Source organism: Hyperoodon ampullatus (assembly GCF_949752795.1).
Source record: "Hyperoodon ampullatus genome assembly, chromosome: 15".
NCBI classification, from domain to species: Eukaryota; Metazoa; Chordata; class Mammalia; order Artiodactyla; family Ziphiidae; genus Hyperoodon; species Hyperoodon ampullatus.
Genome location: NC_136928.1, coordinates 35,712,134 through 35,733,289, shown reverse-complemented (window position 1 = coordinate 35,733,289; position 21,156 = coordinate 35,712,134). Strand labels below are relative to the sequence as shown.

Genomic DNA, 21,156 nt, shown 5'->3' with positions numbered 1-21,156 from the left:
AGCTTTGAATAATCAATGCTACACATTAGAGAAAAGATGTCATCATTACAATATTAACAGCAAGTATTACAATGTATTTGGAATTTAAACCGCATTTCTACAAATAAAGATCTTGTCTAAAATATTAAAATACATGTAAATCAAGGCAATTAAAGTAAAATGTTAAAATTCATAAATAAATACCACATATCAGAAATAGCTTCTCAAGGAGAGATACAGTAAAGTATGCAGGCTTTATTAATATTAGCGTTCACCCAACCACCCAACAAAAGATGTCTGGATATCACCATTATGGTTTTATACTGCTCCTTTCCATTTGTGGCAGCATAATTCATTCATCTCCAAATGTTTAAAACTTCTGAAAGGACTATGCATATGTGTATGCTTGTTATCTATGAGATTATGAAGTATCAACATTGGAAGAAATTGTTTCACCTTCAGGGCAGCAGACTCAAAGCAGATGAATCATGGAATAGCATATGGTATAGAAAGAAAAAAACCAATTGTCAGTAAACTAATCATGAACATGCCAGCCAAACCCAAAGACAACTATGATTTTAAACAAAACAGGGGACTTCCCCACCTACCTAAGCATCATGTCCCAGCTAGACAGGATGATTCTGTGACAAGACATATTGTGACATGTGTGAGAGATGAGCAGCATCAGGGACCAGGTTAATAAAAAAAAAAAAACCATTACTCCCCTATGGTCTAACAGATTCCAGGCACATGAATCAGAAAAGAAACTGAAGGGTCCCACATGACTTAATGAATTGTCCATTTCATGTTAATGCCCCCAAAGGGGGCGGAGGGCAGGGGAAAGGAGAATTTAATCAACTTTATTGGTCTGGGAGACTAATAAGAGAAGGCACATTTGTTCCAAGAATTTCAAAATACTTCACAAATTAATTAATCTCTGCTGAATTATGAATTACATCCAGCCCTGCCACATACCTTGATGACAAACACTGATAGTTCCCTTCTAGGGAATTCCCCCATAACAATATAACATATTATATTATATAACAATATATTATATAATAATATAATGTGGTCTTTACTCCCTACATTCTCCCTTCTCAGGGAATTTTAGGGTCATCTTTCATATCTAGTTCTCCCCTTTATAATAGCTTTTTCTCCCTCATTTATTCAAAGCACCTCAAATATCTGTCCTTTTCTATTTATTTTTATCTACTAAAACTTTATACCTATACTCTTAAGCACCTCTTTTCTTCATTATCCACTGATTACTAGCTCCTTATGGATACTAGCTAGGCCACTTTTATCTTTGTGTCTTCAGTGCCTAGAACAATGCCAGGCACATAGGAGGTGCTAACTAAATGTTTAGAGAAAGAATCATAATTAACATCATAGGATCAAATAATTCATAGTTAGAAGGAAACCTGGTCTAATCTTCTACTCCCACATGACATGGAAGTTCCTCTGCAGCATCCCTACAAGCATCCTTCAAGCATCCAGCCCATGCTTGAAAACTGCCAGTGACCAGAAGCTTATTACCTTACAGGAAAGCTGTTCTACCACTGGAAAGTTCTAATCAATTTAAAGATCAGTCTTTCATTTTTTTCATTCAACAGAAACTGAATGTTGATTATATGCCAAACACTAAACTAAATTTAGTGGCTCAAAAGTGAATCAAATATAACCCTTTAAACAGGTTAAATATAGGTTAGTACAGAGAGGTAGGGATATAAGCAAGTAAGTGTAATAAAGTGTTACCGGTCCTATCATAAGAATACATACTGGGTAGACTGGGGGTACTGAGAAGAGGTGGCGATGCTTGAGCTTGAGGTGAAGGCTAACACCGCCTTCTAAGAACTTCTACAGTAGCCCCAGTTTCTCTTCAATAGTGCTCTTTTTACATACTAAAAGATAATAACATAGTGGTTAAGAACATGGACTCAAATCAAAATGAAATCAGCACTGGCTCTATGTCTTACTAGCCGTGTGACCTTGAGGGAGTTACTTAACTTCTATAACTTCATTTCCTCCTCTGAGACGAGGTATAATAATATCTACTTCATAGGATGAGGATTAAATTACTATTTACAAACAGTATTTAGAGTAATATCTGGCACACAGTAAATGTCTGTAATTATAATTATTGTTATTATTATTCAAACATTACTCATATGTTTTCACTATACCATTTACCATCTCTGAACACATTCCTCTGTCTTTTTTAAAATCTTGTGCCCAGACTGGGCTCGATGTTAGATATGGAACACTAGACTCCAGGTGAGTTATAACCACTACAATCTTTTGTCACTTTTCCTATTTGCTCTGAGTTAACAAGGATACTGTCGCCAAGATATGTGCAAGTTCTTTCAGAACTTTGGAATTTAATTTGTCCAGGTCCCAAATTTGTTGTTCCTTATTTTGTGCTCTCACCACAATTATCATGAACTAACCCTCATCTCCTAATAGAAATTGCTTTTTCTATGTATGAGCACTTGTTATGTTATAAAATTAATTCTAAAAGACCACTTTTGTCGGATGGAGATGGAAAGTGCAACTGTGATAGTACGTAAAAGAGGGAACTTAAGCTGGAAAGGATTTGAAGGGGAAGTGTCAAGGCGTAGCAGGAAAGCATACATACATCAGTAGATAACTGACATACACATGGAGATAGGGGGCGTGATTTGGGGACTGTGGATCCTGCCCACTGAGCTTGGGCATTCCTTCAGAATCTTTCTCAAAGGATGGGTGCAGCCACTAATGCATTCACTCATTCATTCCACAAATGAATATTTAGTATTTTGTAAGAGTCAGGCCCTGTTCTAGGTGCTGAAGATACAGCATTGAACAAAACACACAATGCCCTTGCCCTACCTCCCTTCAGGAAGCTTGCATTTGAGTGTGGACAAAGAGAACAAAAAATAGTTTTAAAATAATGTCAGGGCTTCCCTGGTGGCGCAGTGGTTGAGAGTCTGCCTGCCAATGCAGGGGACATGGGTTTGAGCCCTGGTCTGGGAGGATCCCACATGCCCCGGAGCGGCTGGGCCCGTGAGCCACAACTGCTGAGCCTGCACGTCTGGAGCCTGTGCTCTGCAACAAGAGGCTGCGATAGTGAGAGGCCCGCGCGCCGCGATTAAGAGTGGCCCCCGCTCACTGCAACTGGAGAAAGCCCTCGCACAGAAACGAAGACCCAACACAGCCAAAACTAAATAAAGAAATAAAAATTTAAAAAATATATATATATAAAATAAAAAAATAAATTAAGAGGGATCAGGGCAAGAGTAAAAGCAAGGAGACCATTAGGAAGCTATTGCAGTGGTCCGGGTGAGAGAAGATGATGGCTTGAACGAGAATGGCAATGCTAGAGGAAACAGTATGTCGATAGATTTGAGATATATTTTAAAGGGGACTTGCTGAAGAATTGGATGTGGCATACAAGAGGAAAACTCAAAGGTTTTTGGGCTGAGCAACTATGTTTACCGAGATAGGAAACACTTGAGGAGAAGTAAATTTAGCTTGGGGGAATCGAGGGTTTGGTGTGGACATGTTAAGTTTAAGGTGTCTATGGACATACAAGTAGAGACATCAAGTAGTCTGAAGTTCAGGGTGAGGTGGTGGCTTAAGATTATATTTGGGAGTCATCAACAATGTAAAGGTAGTGTTTAACATGGAACTGAATAAGCTCTCCTTAAAAAATGAGTGGAGAGATCATAAGGGTGGGGCCCTAATCTAATTTGACTGGTGTCCTTATAAGAGGAAGAGACACCAGAGGGCTCTCTCTTTCCATGTGCACACACAGAGAAAAGGCCATATGACAACGAAGTAAGAAGATGGCTGTTTACAAGTAAGGCAGAGAGGCCTTATCAGAAACCAACCCTCAGCGCACCTTGGTCTTAGACTTCCAGCTTCTAGAACTGTGAGAAAATAAATTTCTGTTGCTTAAGAAGAAGAAAAAAAGTGGAAAGAGAGAAAGAGGTCCAAGGTCTGTGCTCTGGGACATGCCAATCTTTAGAGGTGTTAAAAGATCAGGTTAGTCCTCTACTGACACCTAGCTTGGGTACTCATTAGCATCAAGGTATGTCCATCATTTCAGATTTCCAAATGTCTTGTGTCCTAGCAGTATCCCTAACACCAGATTTTGGAATAAGAAGGTACAAACAAATTAATAAGTTAATTAATGCATTTTTATAAAACAACCTGTGGGGAAGCATAAGGTTTCCAAGTACTGGTGCCAAAGATATTCCTGGATACAGTAATGGAGATAACCAGAATTAGGGGGAAAAAAATAGTCTGGGTCTCAGGAAAAGAATATTCTAGCCCAGACAGGAAAGTATCTCCACCTGTTTCCCCAAAAAGTTAGTTCTTAAGCTCTCCAAAATGGAAAAAGCCTATGTAAGATTTGGCAGGACAAGAAGGAAAAAGGGTACCAAGATACTGTCCTACTCCACTACAAGGAACTGGAGAATTCAACAGCTCAGAAAATGAAAAAGAAGCAAAGTGAGACACCTCCAGAGCACATGTGAGTTTGAGAAGAGATCCACAGGATGAATAAATGAGAGGGCCCATGGGATTTCCCAACATTGTTCCAATTTTAATGTCGTTCCTTGTGCAGAAGATGACTAAGGCAAAATAGGAACTGAAACTTTTCCTTTTCTCCAATACCCTGTCAGACAGGAAGTATCTTCCTTGCTAGTTCTGCTCTGACCATGTTTCTTCCTATTGCTTTTATAATTTTTTCCTTCTCATTTTCTTCAATAAGCTCATACCAGAGAGGTGTGCTTTCTCTTTAAGAAACTAAGAAATGATTCCCATGATATTCAGATGGTTCTTCAAATTGGTTTCTCTTAACCTTATGTTGAGTTCTTAATTAGAAGTGAAATGGAACTGGGAAAAGAAAGAGAAAATTTTACCAGATGACGTCATTAACAGAACTTAAGCAATCACAAGAATCCGAGTTTCATTCACTCAGTAGATCAAAAATATGCGAGTGCCTCCTATATATATGCCAAGCATACAGACGGGGATACAATGGTGAATGATGCAGGCATGTATTGGTAGAATATGCGTAGAATACGGCGGAAAATCTCATCTAAGAGAAGTGGAGATTTTGGTTAAGACAGATGACTGCTTCCTAGAAGAGGCAGTTTAGTAGCCATAAAGAAGAGAAATATTACATCATACATCATGTATTGACCGATACATCATGGTCTCAAGTACTGAAGAACTGGTGCCGTAAATAACCGTGAATGAGCTATTTTATAATGGTGATCACAGCAATTTAATTGTATTCAGTATTCTCACTGGCTAAGGAAACTCCCCCCCAAATCATGTGATTATTATGACATCTGGGGAGAAGTGAAAAGTAAAGGCATGCAGGATCAGTACTAGAAATCAACACTGGGTGATAGGTTCAATCCATCATTTGAGAGGTAAGTCATGGACAGGCAGCTAAGACTGATCCCATGAAATCATCAGGAGACGTGGGAGACAGCAGGTGCTAAACACTACAATCCAGAGAGGCAACAAAGTATTATGACCCTTGGAATGAATTCTAGGGTTGAAGCAAATATTTAAAGTATTAATATTATAAACCATTCCTCTGGAGGCCCAGTGAATTTGCATCAGGATGAGACCCAATACCTCCCTCAACCCTGCCCCCCAATTCAATCCATGGGATAAATTCTGCAGAAACTCAGAACTATAGACAGACAAACAACTTTACATTGAGGAAATCTATAATGAAAGGTAGGGTCACTGATCATTTTAACAGATAACCTGCTGGAAGAGGGATAACATGTTTTCTGTAATTTATTACTTCATTCAGCAAACATTATTATTATTATTATTATTTTTTTTTTTGCAGTACGCGGGCCTCTCACTGTTGTGGCCTCTCCCGTTGTGGAGCACAGGCTCCAGACGTGCAGGCTCAGCGGCCATGGCTCACGGGCCCAGTCGCTCCACGGCATGTGGGATCTTCCCAGATCGGGGCAAGAACCCGTGTCCCCTGCATCGGCAAGCGGACTCTCAACCACTGCGTGACCAGGGAAGCCCTCAGCAAACATTACTGAGTATAGAGGCAAATCATGCCTGACTAATCCATTAAAGTAGAGAGACAAAAGTGAATGTAGTTAAGACAAGAATAAGAAAAAAAATTTTAATTGACTCACTATAGGGAATTGACTAAGAAAAAGAAACAAAAGGACAAGAAACAAACAGGTATTTTTTTCTAGATAGAGAAGTGCTAACAATGGGGTTTCCCAAAGATTTCTGTGATGTTATTCAACATATGGAACAGATACATTCCTGGAAATTTGCCTGCTAAATCTATTTAAAATTAAAAAATCTCATTTTCTCACTTATTCTCATTATAAAATGAGTGATGCTACATTTTAATCCCTAATGTAATTTTAAATCCAGCTCTTTTATATATATAAAATAATTACATAAAATAAGTGATTGTTCTTAGAAAATACAATATTTTATGAAATGCACGAAAGAACATGGTACAAAGGTAAATCTTGTATTTGCCAGTAGTTTTAAGGATCTAAAGGATAAAAACAGTGGTAAGAAGTGAACAGGACAGCCCATTACTTTTGTACAAAATCTTATAATTTACAGAGGACTTTAATACATACCATCTCTATAATTCATATGAAATGCCAGTACAACTCTGGTACATAGTAAGTACGTAAGTTAAAAAATAATAGTAACAAGGTTAATCCTCATACTAATTCACAATCAGAAGGGTAAAGCAACTAACTGAAGGTGTCATAATTAGTGGAGAAGTAGAGACCAAGACATAGGACAAATCCTATGTCCCCCCACAGCTGGCCCGCTTAGGAACTAATATCCTTTAACTCTCACTCAGTTGATTTCCATGCAGTAGCCCATCTGGTTTTCTTCTCTCCAGCTCCTTCTTCAACCTAAACCAGCTTCCCTCTAAACCAGCGGTTCTCAAGTGTGGGGATGATTTTGGCCAGCAGGGGACATTTGGCAATGTCCGGAGACACTGTGGTTGTTGCACCTGTATATGTTAGCCAGTTCCAGGGAGGCTCACCTGAACAAAAGCACCTGTAAATGAGTTGCTGTGGAGGCAAAGGTGTTTTCCATGTCTCCAACAAGCAGATGATTTGGAAGCTTCTCAAAATCTAATCAACACTTTTCCCATAAAGAAAAGGTAACAAATGAGGACCAGGTCAGATATTTTAAATGGAGTGGTGGGCAGTGCACAGTTCAGATCAGAGCCTGAGAGAAGCCTGTACCAATGTCTGTAACTCTGTTCAGAGATATGACTCTGATAACTAATGCCAGTTGTCAAGAAAGAAAAAGCCCAAGGGCAAGTCAGAGTCCTAACCATAGCCTGATAGAAATATCCTGTAAGAACATCTCCTTGCTTTTGTTCTAATTCTCGGCTCACCAATCAACCTTCTTATCTATAATTTAGTCCCTTAAATAATTCATCCATCAGGTGGGGGGGCACTGTAGCTATGTATATTTGATAACCCAGGAGTTCAGAGTAAAGAGGAGAGGGCTTAGAATTAGGCCTTGAGGAACCCTAACATTCAAGGACGGGGAAAGAAGCATAGGCCTGAAAAGGATACAGAGAAGAATGCTGGAGAGGTAGGAAGAATATTAGAAGAGCAAAGTGTCATCGAGAACTAACAGAAAAAAGTATCTCAAGAACACTGGAGTGGTCAGTACTGTTGAATCCTCCTGTGTATTTAAGATGATGCTTTAAAAAAAAAAAAAGGCTATTGGATTTAGTGATACAGAGGGTTTTTTGTAATCTCAGTGTAAAAGGTTTTCAGTGTAATCAGGAGAAAAGTATAGCTGAAGTTGGTTAAATGCTGAGTGAGCAACAGAGAAATGGAGACTCCAAACAGAAATTCTTTTGAGAAATTTGATTCTGAAGGAAACGGATAAGACATGGTGGTACCTGAGATGAATACTAATTGTGTTTACTTGTTTAAGTAGAAAAGAGTAGAGCCTATTTAAGTTGACCAGGAATCTCAAGGAATTCCAAATAGCCAAAACAATTTTGAAAAAGAAGAAAGTTCTCACACTTCCTGATTTCAAGACATATTATAAAGCCACAATAATCAAAATAGTGCGGTACTATCAAAAGACAGATCTACAAGCCAACGGAACAGAATAGAGAGCCCAGAAATATACCCTCACAAATATGATCTTCAAATGATCTTCAACAAGAGCCAAGACCACTCAATAGGGAAAGAACAGTCTCTTCAACAAATGGTGCTGGGAAAACTGGATATCCACATGCAAAAGAGTGAAGATGGACCCTTACCTTACACCATACACAAAAAATAACTCAAAATGGATTAAAGACCTAGACTCAGACCCAAAACGGTAAAACTCCTTGAAGAAACCATAGGGGAAAAGCTTCATAACGTTGGATTTGAAAATGATTTCTTAGATATGACACTAAAAGCAAAAATAGACAAATGTGACTACATAAAATTTTAAAACTTTTGTGCATCAGAGGACACAATTAACAGAGTGAAAAGACAACCTACAGAGTGGGAGAAAGTATTTGCAAATCATATATCTGACAAGAGATTAATATCCAAAATATACTTTTTAAAACTCCTATAACTCAACAAAAAGAAAAAAATCAAAAAACCCAATTAACAAATGGGCAAAGGACTTGAATGGACATTTCTCCAAAGATGATATACAAATGGCCAACAAGCATATGAAAAGATGCTCAACATCACTAACCTTTAGAAAAATGTGTATCAAAACCACAATGAGTTATCACCTCACACCCACAAAATAGCAACTATCAAAAAAAAAAAAAGAACACAGGGCTTCCCTGGTGGCGCAGTGGTTGAGAGTCCGCCTGCCGATGCAGGCAGGGGACATGGGTTCGTGCCCTGTTCTGGGAAGATCCCACATGCCGCGGAGCGGCTGGGCCCGTGAGCCATGGCCGCTGAGCCTGCACGTCCGGAGCCTGTGCTCCGCAACGGGAGAGGCCACAACAGTGAGAGGCCTGCGTACCACACACACACACACAAATAGTATTTCAATTAAAGAAATACACATATAAATTGTTAAAATGTCAAAGAATACTTGGAATTAAAGCAGCTGTTTACTGTCTTATCCCACCACAGCCTCTCATCCCACTCTCAAATGTAACCATTTCAACTCTTGGTAATTTCTCCTGGTTCTACCATCATATTTCTAAATACGTTGTGTCACTTAGAACTGCATTCAGGCGCATGTAATAGAAAGCTTAAAAGAAAAAAGTCATTACTTAACCGAATGGAAGTTTGTTCTTCCTCACAGAACAAGAAATATGGCCTTAAGCAGTCCATGGCTGCAAAGACAGCTCCATGACATCAACAGGTACCAGGAACCTACTTTTCATCCCCTTTCCCTTTATTAAGTGGCTTTTGGTTAACATTACTCCAGCAATTAATTCTTCCCTTTTCTGCGTCAACTGTACTACTCCCATTAGCTTATCAACAGGAATAGATGTTATTTCTTGCATCTAAAAAAAGAAACAAAAACCTCTTTTAACCTCACCTCTCTCGCAAGCTCCTGACCTATTTCTCCATTTTCCTTTATAACGTAATCCTTTCTGATGTTGTAAAGCCCTAATTTCTCTCCTCCCATTTTCCCTTAAATACATTCCAGTCAGGCTTCTACCCATACCATCTACTGACCCTGCTCTAATCTAGGTCACGAATGACCTCCATGCTACTCCATCCGATAGTCAATATCAGGCAACTTGTTACTGGTATGCTACATACCAGCAACACTCAACTTTCTTGCTGAAACCTAGTTTCCAGCGCACCACATTCCCTTCAGTGTGCTCTACCTCTCTGGCTACTCCTTATTCCTCTCCTTTCTCCATCTCTCCCTTTCTCTCTCTCCAATCCCCAATGCTGGAGCACCCCAGAGCTCCGCCCTTCTGCCTCCTCTAGTTCTCTATCTACACTCACTCCCTTGGTGATCTTCACTGATTTCTTGGCTATAATACCATCTCTGTTGCTGCCTCCCTAATTTCTCTCTCCAGCCCAGGCCCTTCTCTAAACTACACATTCCTATAACCAATTGTCTACTGTCTTCTCTACTTCAATATCTAACAGGCATTTCAAACACTGACGTCAAAAACTGAGCTCCTGATATTTCCCTCTAAAATGTCTCTTCTCAGTCTTTGCCATCTCAGTAAATGGCCATTCTTCCAGCTGCTTAGAAATTTCTCCTATATTCCACACCTGATCCATCAGCAGAATCTGGCCACTTCTCACCACTTGACCGCTCCATGCGGTCAAAACCACCGTTATGGCTGTTCACCTGGACTATGGAAGCAGCCTTCTGACTGCCGATTTGATCTTCGCTTCCTTCAATGTGTTCGCATCACAATAGCTAGAGTTATCCAATTAAAAAGTAAATCAGATCAAGCTCCTCCTCTGCTCAAAAGTCCCGAAAGGTTTCCCATCTCACTTAGAGTAAAAGCCAAGTCCTTTCAAAGGCCTGGAAGGCCCTTATATAACTAGTGCCTCATTTTCTCTCTGATCTCAACTCCTACTACTCTTCTCCTTGCTCATCCCACTCCAATCAGATCAACTCTTCGATGTTTTTCAAACATGTCACGTATACTTCCATCTCAGGGCCTCTGTACCTGCCTTTCCCTCTGCCTGGAACCCTCTTCTCCAGATACCTTCCACGGCTTGCTCCTTTATGTCTTAATCACACGAGGTCTTTCCTGGTCACCAGATATCAGGCCCATCCTGCCCTACCATCCCCCACATATACTTCCTATTTTTCTTGCTTTATTTTTCTCTTAACAATTTTTATTACTTTCTTACATACTCTAAATTTTACTTATCAATCCCTTCTTGATTGTCTACCCTAATAGAACTTAAGCTACAGGGGAACAGGGATAATGGTCATTTTTGTCTGTTTTATTCACTGGCATCCCTAGCAATGAGAATTCTATTTGGCATATAGTAGGCACTATATATATATGCCTTGAGTGAAAGAATGGTCAAAAGCAGGGCACTGTCCCTTCAGGAATATTTCAGATCCAGACTGGAAGCACAGAAGCTGAAAAGCCACATTCCAGTTGAGTCTGGTGTGACATTTTATATATATATATATATATATATATATAAGTACATGTATTTTATATGTAAAAATACATTTAAAGTATGCAATATTCCTACAATATTTTGCTTTTTTGTGTAAGCTGTTAGTGGGTCAGTGGGTGGAAATTTTACTGTAAACTTCTTAAATAAACACTAATCTCTGGGCATGCTCCATAGCACACATGAGAATTTCTCATACCGAAAAATGAGCAATAGAGGAATTTCAAATGCCTCAGCCTGGGGAAGACATATTTTTGGATAGGGGCAGTGGTCTATGGAAAATAATACCACTAGTTTGAACAACCTACTCTGCCCTCATAGCAGGCAGTGAATGGCAGTGCTTTGTGGAGCCACTGGAAGCCCGAGGCAACAGGAAGAGTCAGTGAAACAGTGCAACGTTTATTTAAAATTCTGATATTTTGCTCATTATAGGTCTTTTGAGGGGCATTAATTCTGATTTTTAAATGTTGTACAAAAATATGACTTAAAAAAAGTAAGCTTTCTTGTAAGTCCTACCAGGAACCTCTGCTTACTTTGGTCAGAACTGCCTCATTTTGCCACTCTGAACAATAGGGTCTGTTCATAAAGAAAAATAGATACTGGACAAGCAACTAGCAATGTCTTCCATATATGTTATTTCTTGATCATTACTTACAGATTTTTTTTCAGTAAAATTTAATTATCCTATATCTTTTATTATCTCTTATTAAATATTATTATTATTAATTCTCCTAGATCAGATTAGATATCAGATCTATCAGTTCCTTTTCTTCCCTCCCTCCAATATTCCTAGGAGAACCTTCTGTCCCCTGCCCCAATTTGGACCAGCTGCTACCTAGGCCTAAAGCACAGTCATCCTAAGATTTCTCTTCATTTCTTTCCTGTGTAAGATCCTCTGTTACCTGGATCCTAAGAAATCTTGCTTCTTGGTTCACTCTACTGCTTTAGGGCAGCACGTCTTCCAATAACTTCCTGAGAAAAAGTCCATGGCAGGTAGGTAAGATTTTCTGAGAGCTAACTAGCCTGAAAATGTCCTTGCTTGAAAGGCAATTTAGAATTCTAGACACAGAATTCTAGGCTAAAAGCTCTTCCCTTCAGAATTTTGAAGGCATGATTCCACAGTCTTCTAACTCCTTGTATTGCTATTGAGAAGTCTGATTCCCATTCCTTTCTGTGTATCTTATTTTTATTTTTTTACTGCAAAAGCTTTCTGGATCTTCTTTTTATCTTTGGTTTTCTAAAATTCACAAAATATGTCTTGGTATTAGTCCTTTTTTTCAACCACTGGGTCCTTTCAAACTGTAAACAAACATCCTCCAGTTCTGGGAAATTTTCTTCTATTATATTTTGTTTGTTTGTTTCTTCCCTCCTGTTTTCTATCATTAGTAAGATATTGGACCTTCTGGCCTGATGCTCTAATCTTCTTATCTTCTATTGCCTATTGTTCACTATGTCCTTTAGTACACTCTGTTCTGCATTATAGGGATATTTTAACTTTATCATTCAATTCTTCTATTAATTCTTCTATCTATGCTGTCATATTTTTTTAATTTATTTTTATTTTTATTTATTTTTGGCTGCATTGGGTCTTTGCTGCTGTGCGTGGGCCTCGTTGCGGCAAGTAGGGGCTACTCTTCATTGCGGTGCACAGGCTTCCCACTGAGGTGGCTTCTCTTGTTACGGAGCACAGGCTCTAGGCACACGGGCTTCAGTAGTTGTGGCACACAGGCTCAGTAGTTGTGGCTCACGGGCTCTAGAGCACAGACTCAGTAGTTGTGGCACATGGGCTTAGTTGCTCCGCAGCATGTGAGATCTTCCTGGACTAGGGCTCAAACCCGTGTCCCCTGCATTGGCAGGTGGACTCTTAACCACTGGGCCACCAGGGAAGCCCCTATGCTGTCATATTTTTAATTCTCAAGAGCTCCTTTCCTTTTTCCTGAGTATTGCTTTTTCAAAAATAGCATCCTATTCTTGTTTCAAAGATGCAAGAACTTCTCTTATTTCTCTGTGGGGATTAATTTTAATTCCCTGAATTTAGTTCTGTTTATTGTACTGTCCCTGATTCTTTTTCTTTTCTGTTTGCTTTAGCCTCAGACTCATAGACCTTAGATTTACAGGTGGAGATTTCCTTGAAAGTACTGTGGATCTCTGGCTCCCTGGTTATATTTATTTATTTATTTAACAGATCTTTATTGGAGTATAATTGCTTCACAATACTGTGTTAGTTTCTTTTGTACAAAGTCAATCAGCCATATGCATACATATATCCCCATATCCTCTCCCTCTTGAGCCCCCTCCCACCCTCCCTATCCCACCCCTCTAGGTTGTCGCAAAGCATGGAGCTGATCTCCCTGTGCTATGCAGCTGCTTCCAACTAGCTATCTATTTTACATTTGGTAGTGTATATATGTTGATACTACTCTCATTTCACCCCAGCTTCCCCCTCCCTCCCTCAGTGTCCTCAAGTCCATTCTCTATGCCTATGTCTTTATTCCTGCCTGGCCACTAGGTTCATCAGTACCATTTTTTTTTTTAGATTCCATATATATGCGTTAGCATACGGTATTTGTTTTTCTCTTTCTGACTTACTTCACTCTGTATGACAGACTCTAGGTCCATCCACCTCACTACAAATAACTCAGTTTCACACAGGAAGATAAGCAAAATGAGAAGACAGAAAAACACACAGCAGGTGAAGGAGCAAGATAAAAACCTACCAGACCTAACAAATGAAGAGGTAATAGGCAGTCTACCTGAAAAAGAATTCAGAATAATGATAGTAAAGATGATCCAAGATTCTATTTCCAAGATCCAAAATCTTGGAAATAGAATAGACAAAATGCAAGAAACAGTTAACAAGGACCTAGAAAAACTAAAGATGAATCAAGCATCGATTAAAAACACAATAAATGCAATGAAAAATACTCTAGATGGGATCAATAGCAGAATAACTGAGGCAGAAGAACGGATAAGTGAGGTGGAAGATAAAATAGTGGAAATAACTGATGCAGAGCAAAATAAAGAAAAAAGAATGAAAAGAACAGAGGACAATCTCAGAGACCTCTGGGACAACATTAAACGCACCAACATTCGAATTATAGGGGTTCCAGAAGAAGAAGAGAAAAAGAAAGGGACTGAGAAAATATTTGAAGAGATTATAGTTGAAAACTTCCCTAATATGGGAAAGGAAATAGTTAATCACGTCCAGGAGGCACAGAGAGTCCCATAAAGAATAAATCCAAGGAGAAATACACCAAGACACATATTAATCAAACTGTCAAAAATTAAACACAAAGAAATCATATTAAAAGCAGCAAGGGAAAAACAACAAATAACACACAAGGGAATCCCCATCAGGTTAACAGCTGATCTCTCAGCAGAAACTCTACAAGCCAGAAGGGAGTGGCAGGACATACTTAAAGTGATGAAGGAGAAAAACCTGCAACCAAGATTACTCTACCCAGCAAGGATCTCATTCAGATTTGATGGAGAAATTAAAACCTTTACAGACAAGCAAAAGCTGAGAGAGTTCAGCACCACCAAACTAGCTTTACAACAAATGTTAAAGGAACTTCTCTAGGCAAGAAACACAACAGAAGGAATATACCTACAATAACGAACCCAAAGCAATTAAGGAAATGGGAATAGGAACATACATATCAATAATTACCTTAAATGTAAATGGACTAAATGCTCCCACCAAAAGACATAGACTGGCTGAATGGATACAAAAACAAGACCCATATATATGCTGTCTACAAGAGACCCACTTCAGACCTAGAGACACATACAGATTGAAAGTAAGGGGATGGAAAAAGATATTCCATGCAAATGGAAATCAAAAGAAAGATGGAGTAGCAATTCTTATATCAGACAAAATAGACGTTAAAATAAAGACTATTAGAAGAGACAAAGAAGGACACTACATAATGATAAAGGGATCGATCCAAGAAGAAGATATAACAATTGTAAATATTTATGCACCCAACAGAGGAGCACCTCAATACATAAGGCAAATACTAACAGCCATAAAAGGGGAAATTGACAGTAACACACTCATAGTAGGGGACTTTAACACCCCACTTTCACCAATGGACAGATCATCCAAAATGAAAATAAATAAGGAAACACAACCTTTAAATGATACATTAAACAAGATGGACTTAATTGATATTTATAGGACTTTCCATCCAAAAACAATAGAATACACATTTTTCTCAAGTGCTCATGGAACATTCTCCAGGATAGATCATATCTTGGGTCACAAATCAAGCCTTGGTAAATTTAAGAAAATTGAAATTGTACCAAGTATCTTTTCCGACCACAATGCTATGAGAGTAGACATCAATTACAGGAAAAGATCTGTAAAAAATACAAACACATGGAGGCTAAACAATACACTACTCAATAACGAAGTGATCACTGAAGAAATCAAAGAGGAAATTAAAAAATACCTAGAAACAAATGACAATGGAGACACGAAGACCCAAAACCTATGGGACGCAGGAAAAGCAGTTCTAAGGGGGAAGTTTATAGCAATACAATCCCACCTTAAGAAACAGGAAACATCTCGAGTAAACAACCTGACCCTGCACCTAAAGCAATTAGAGAAAGAAGAACAAAAACCCCCCAAAGTTAGCAGAAGGAAAGACATCATAAAGATCAGATCAGAAATAAATGAAAAAGAAATGAAGGAAATGATAGCAAAGATCAATAAAACTAAAAGCTGGTTCTTTGAGAATATAAACAAAATTGACAAACCATTAGCCAGACTCATCAAGAAAAAAAGGGAGAAGACTCAAATCAATAGAATTAGAAATGAAAAAGGAGAAGTAACAACTGACACTGCAGAAATACAAAAGATCATGAGAGATTACTACAAGCAACTCTATGCCAATAAAATGGACAACCTGGAAGAAATGGACAAATTCTTAGAAATGCACAACCTGCCAAGACTGACTCAGGAAGAAATAGAAAATATGAATAGACCAATCACAAGCACTGCAATTGAAACTGTGATTAAAAATCTTCCAACAAACAAAAGCCCAGGACCAGATGGCTTCACAGGCGAATTCTATCAAACATTTAGAGAAGAGCTAACACCCATCCTTCTCAAACTCTTCCAAACAATTTCAGAGGAAGGAACACTCCCAAACTCATTCTACGAGGCCACCATCACCTTGATACCAAAACCAGGCAAGGATGTCACAAAGAAAGAAAACTACAGGCCAATATCACTGATGAACATAGATGCAAAAATCCTCAACAAAATACTAGCAAACAGAATCCAACAGCACATTAAAAGGATCATACACCATGATCAAGTGGGGTTTATTCCAGGAATACAAGGATTCTTCAATATACGCAAATCAATCAATGTGATACACCATATTAACAAGTTGAAGGAGAAAAACCATATGATCATCTCAATAGATGCAGAGAAAGCTTTCGACAAAATTCAACACCCATTTACGATAAAAACCCTGCAGAAAGTAGGCATAGAGGGAACTTTCCTCAACATAATAAAGGCCATATATGACAAACCCACAGCCAACATCGTCCTCAATGGTGAAAAACTGAAACCATTTCCACTAAGATCAGGAACAAGACAAGGCTGCCCACTCTCACCACTCTTATTCAACCTAGTTTTGGAAGTTTTAACCACAGCAATCAGAGAAGAAAAGGAAATAAAAGGAATCCAAATTGGAAAAGAAGAAGTAAAGCTGTCACTGTTTGCAGATGACATGATACTATACATAGAGAATCCTAAAGATGCTACCAGAAAACTACTAGAGCTAATCAATGAATTTGGTAAAGTAGCAGGATACAAAATTAATGCACAGAAATCTCTGGCACTCCTGTACACTAATGATAAAAAATCTGAAAATGAAATCAAGAAAACACTCCCATTTACCATTGCAACAAAAAGAATAAAATATCTAGGAATAAACCTACCTAAGGAGACAAAAGACCTGTATGCAGAAAATTATAAGACACTGATGAAAGAAATTAAAGATGATACAAATAGATGGAGAGATATACCATGCTCCTGGATTGGAAGAATCAATATTGTGAAAATGACTCTACTACCCAAAGCAATCTACAGATTCAATGCAATCCCTATCAAACTACCACTGGCATTTTTCACAGAACTAGAACAAAAACTTTCAAAATTTGTTTGGGAAAACAAAAGACCCCGAATAGCCAAAGCAATCTTGAGAACGAAAAACGGAGCTGGAGGAATCAGGCTCCCTGACTTCAGACTCTACTACAAAGGTACAGTAATCAAGACAGTGTGGTACTGGCACAAAACCAGAAAGATAGATCAATGGAACAGGATAGAAAGCCCAGAGATAAACCCACGCACATATGGTCAACTTATCTTTGATAAAGGAGGCAGGAATGTTCAGTGGAGAAAGGACAGCCTCTTCAGTAAGTGGTGCTGGGAAAACTGGACAGGGACATGTAAAAGTATGAGATTAGATCATTCCCTAACACCATACACAAAAATAAGCTCAAAATGGATTAAAGACCTAAATGTAAGGCCAGAAACTATCAAACTCTTAGAGGAAAACATAGGCAGAACACTCTATGACATAAATCACAGCAAGATCCTTTTCGACCCACCTCCTAGAGAAATGGAAATAAAAACAAAGATAAACAAATGGGACCTAATGAAACTTCAAAGCTTTTGCACAGCAAAGGAAACCATAAACAAGACCAAAAGACAACCCTCAGAATGGGAGAAAATATTTGCAAATGAAGCAACTGACAAAGGATTAATCTCCAAAATTCATAAGCAGCTCATGCAGCTCAATAGCAAAAAAACAAACAACCCAATCCAAAAATGGGCAGAAGACTTAAATAGGCATTTCTCCAAAGAAGATATACAGACTGCTAACAAACACATGAAAGAATGCTCAACATCATTAATCATTAGAGAAATGCAAATCAAAACTACAATGAGATATCATCTCACACCAGTCAGAATGGCCATCATCAAGAAATCTAGAAACAATAAATGCTGGAGAGGGTGTGGAGAAAAGGGAACACTCTTGCACTGCTGGTGGGAATGTGAATTGGTACAGCCACTATGGAGAACAGTATGGAGGTTCCTTAAAAAACTACAAATAGGGGCTTCCCTGGTGGCGCAGTGGTTGAGAGTCCGCCTGCCGATGCAGGGGACACGGGTTCGTGCCCCGGTCTGGGAGGATCCCACATGCCGCGGAGCGGCTGGGTCCGTGAGCCATGGCCGCTGAGCCTGTGCTCCGGAGCCTGTGCTCCGCGGGGGGAGAGGTCACGGCAGTGAGAGGCCCGCCTACCGCAAAAAAAAAAAAAAAAAAAAAACTACAAATAGAACTACCATATGACCCAGCAATCCCACTACTAGGCATATACCCTGAGAAAACCGTAATTCAAAAAGAGACGTGTACCAAAATGTTCATTGCAGCTCTATTCACAATAGCCCGGAGCTGGAAACAACCTAAGTGTCCATCATCAGATGAATGGATAAAGAAGATGTGGCACATATATACAATGGAATATTACTCAGCCATAAAAAGAAACGAAACTGAGCTATTTGTAATGAGGTGGATAGACCTAGAGTCTGTCATACAGAGTGAAGTAAGTCAGAAAGAGAAAGACAAATACCCTATGCTAACAGATATATATGGAATTTAAAAAAAAAATGTCATGAAGAGCCTGGGGGTAAAACGGGAATAAAGACACAGACCTACTTGAGAATGGACTTGAGGATATGGGGAGGGGGAAGGGTAAGCTGTGACAAAGCGAAAGAGAGGCATGGACATATGTACACTACCAAACGTAGGGTAGATAGATAGTGGGAGGCAGCCGCAGAGCACAGGGAGATCAGTTCGGTGCTTTGTGACCGCCTGGAGGGGTGGGATGGGGAGGGTGGGAGGGAGGGAGATGCATGAGGGAAGGGATGTGGGAACAGATGTATATGTATGACTGATTCACTTTGTTATAAAGCAGAAACTAATAAAAAAAAAAAGGAATATGATTTGGCAATAAAGTAGTGATTCATGCTAAAAAAAAAAAAAAAAAAAAAGAATCCATACTTAGGCATACCATGATGAATCTGCATGACACGAATGGCTGAGAGAGGCCTTAAAAACTTCCAGTGAAGATGATAACCTCCAAAGAACAAAGACTGATAAGACTCTTCATCACCCATGACAGAAGCCAAGCTAAAAAATGGAACACTTTCAGTGGACTGAAAGAAAATGATTGTCAACCTAGAATTATTTAACCATAAAAAGTACTTTTAAGAATGAGGGCAAAATAAAGTAATTTTCAGGTGAACAAAAAAAAAAAAATAATAACTCAGTTTCGTTTCTTTTTATGGCTGAGTAATATTCCATTGTATACATGTGCCACATCTTCTTTATCCATTCATCTGTCAATGGACATTTAGGTTGCTTCCATGTCCTGGCTATTGTAAACAGTGCTGCAATGAACACTGTGGTATGTCTCTTTTTGAATTATGGTTTTCTCAGGGTATATGCCCAGTAGTGGGAGTGCTGGGTCATACAGTAATTCTATTTTTAGTTTTCTAAGGAACCTCCATTCTGCTCTCCACAGTGGTTGTACCAATTTACATTCCCATCCCTGGTTATATTTAAAAGTGAGTCTCCAAAAAATTGATTGGAAGCTTGGTGTGTATCAGGAGGCTTGTTAACTTGGGCTTCACTGTAAGGAGATTTGTTGGCACATCTACATTTTCAAAGGGAACTACCAAATATCAGTATCCATAGGCTTTGCTCTGGGAGTAATAATCTATTTTGTCAGAGAAGGGTCTTCTAAATAAGTTACATTGAGATATAAGCCTCGGTGCTGGAGGGGGTAAGGAGTTGGGGAAGATCTCACCATTCCAGACACAGACTCTTACTTAATCCCCTTATTTTCAGTCTAGCCACCTTACTTCTACTCTGTGCTTAAAATCTTCAAGTCCAGAAACCCCTCAGTTTGGTGTTTCCAGAAAATAATTATCCCATTTCATTTGTTCTTTGGAGAAACCACCTCTGGTTTTCATGTTTTAGCCTACATCCCACTTCCAGACTAATCTCTGTGCTTTCTCTAAATTCTTATTATCTTTTTAACTTGGTGTCATACAACTTAGCACTCACTAGTGTCCTAGTGATTTTACATGTCTGTTTTCCTTGACTAGGTTATGCTGGCAACTCAGCCCACACTTTACACATCTTTAGTGCCTCCTGCAACGGTGGCAGTCAGTAAATACTGTGTGATGGGTTTTGTATAAATAATATGCTATTACTAATGGTCATAACTTAAAACCATGGTTTGTCAATTATTATTTTATGAGGAAATCGAAACTGATTTTCACACAGTTTGATGAAAGATCAGGTAACGATGCTATTCATTCTACAATTGAGGAAGTTATAATAAAATAAGTTCCTTAAGGTCACAGTTTATCTGTGATATGCTTGGAAAATAATCTCTACTTTTACATAGCCTGTCAAGTAATTCATTACAAGAATTTAAAAAGAAAACTATATTTTCTTGGCATTTTAAAGTTGTATCTGGAAATGTCGAGTAAGTATAGAAAGAAATCAGGGTAAAGATGACTACATCATACTTTTATGCTCAAATGTACATATATGATTCAAATAATTTAATCTAAAATCAATATATATGAAGTTACATCTATCTTAATGATAATATTGCTTTTAACTAATTATGCAGTAATCTGCAAATATGAATGTGACTTGAAGCACAATTTAAGGAATTAAAATATTCCACCACAGCAGTGTACAATTTAATAGTATCTCAATGCCGAAACTATTATTCCTTAAGAACAGTTTGGAAAATGGTTTAAGAAATTCAAAGCAGAAAATTATTAAATACTTTCTCATAATAAAATAATTTTAGGAGATCAAAAAATCAGTGAGAAATATATGTGATACACTTTCATTTCAAACTAGTAACAGGTACAGTCTGAAAAACCAACTTCAAAAGAAAGTTTTCATATAGAACATATGTATAGGTAAGTCTTGATTTATAAACTGTTCTGAATTTACAAATG

General features: G+C 38.5%; 1 protein-coding gene across 1 annotated transcript in view; it reads right to left on the bottom strand.

The window, feature by feature from the left end:
• Positions 1 to 21,156, bottom strand: part of WDPCP (WD repeat containing planar cell polarity effector) — a gene marked incomplete at both ends in the record, with an annotated part of 270,224 nt that overhangs the window by 220,065 nt on the left and 29,003 nt on the right. The window lies entirely within an intron of this gene.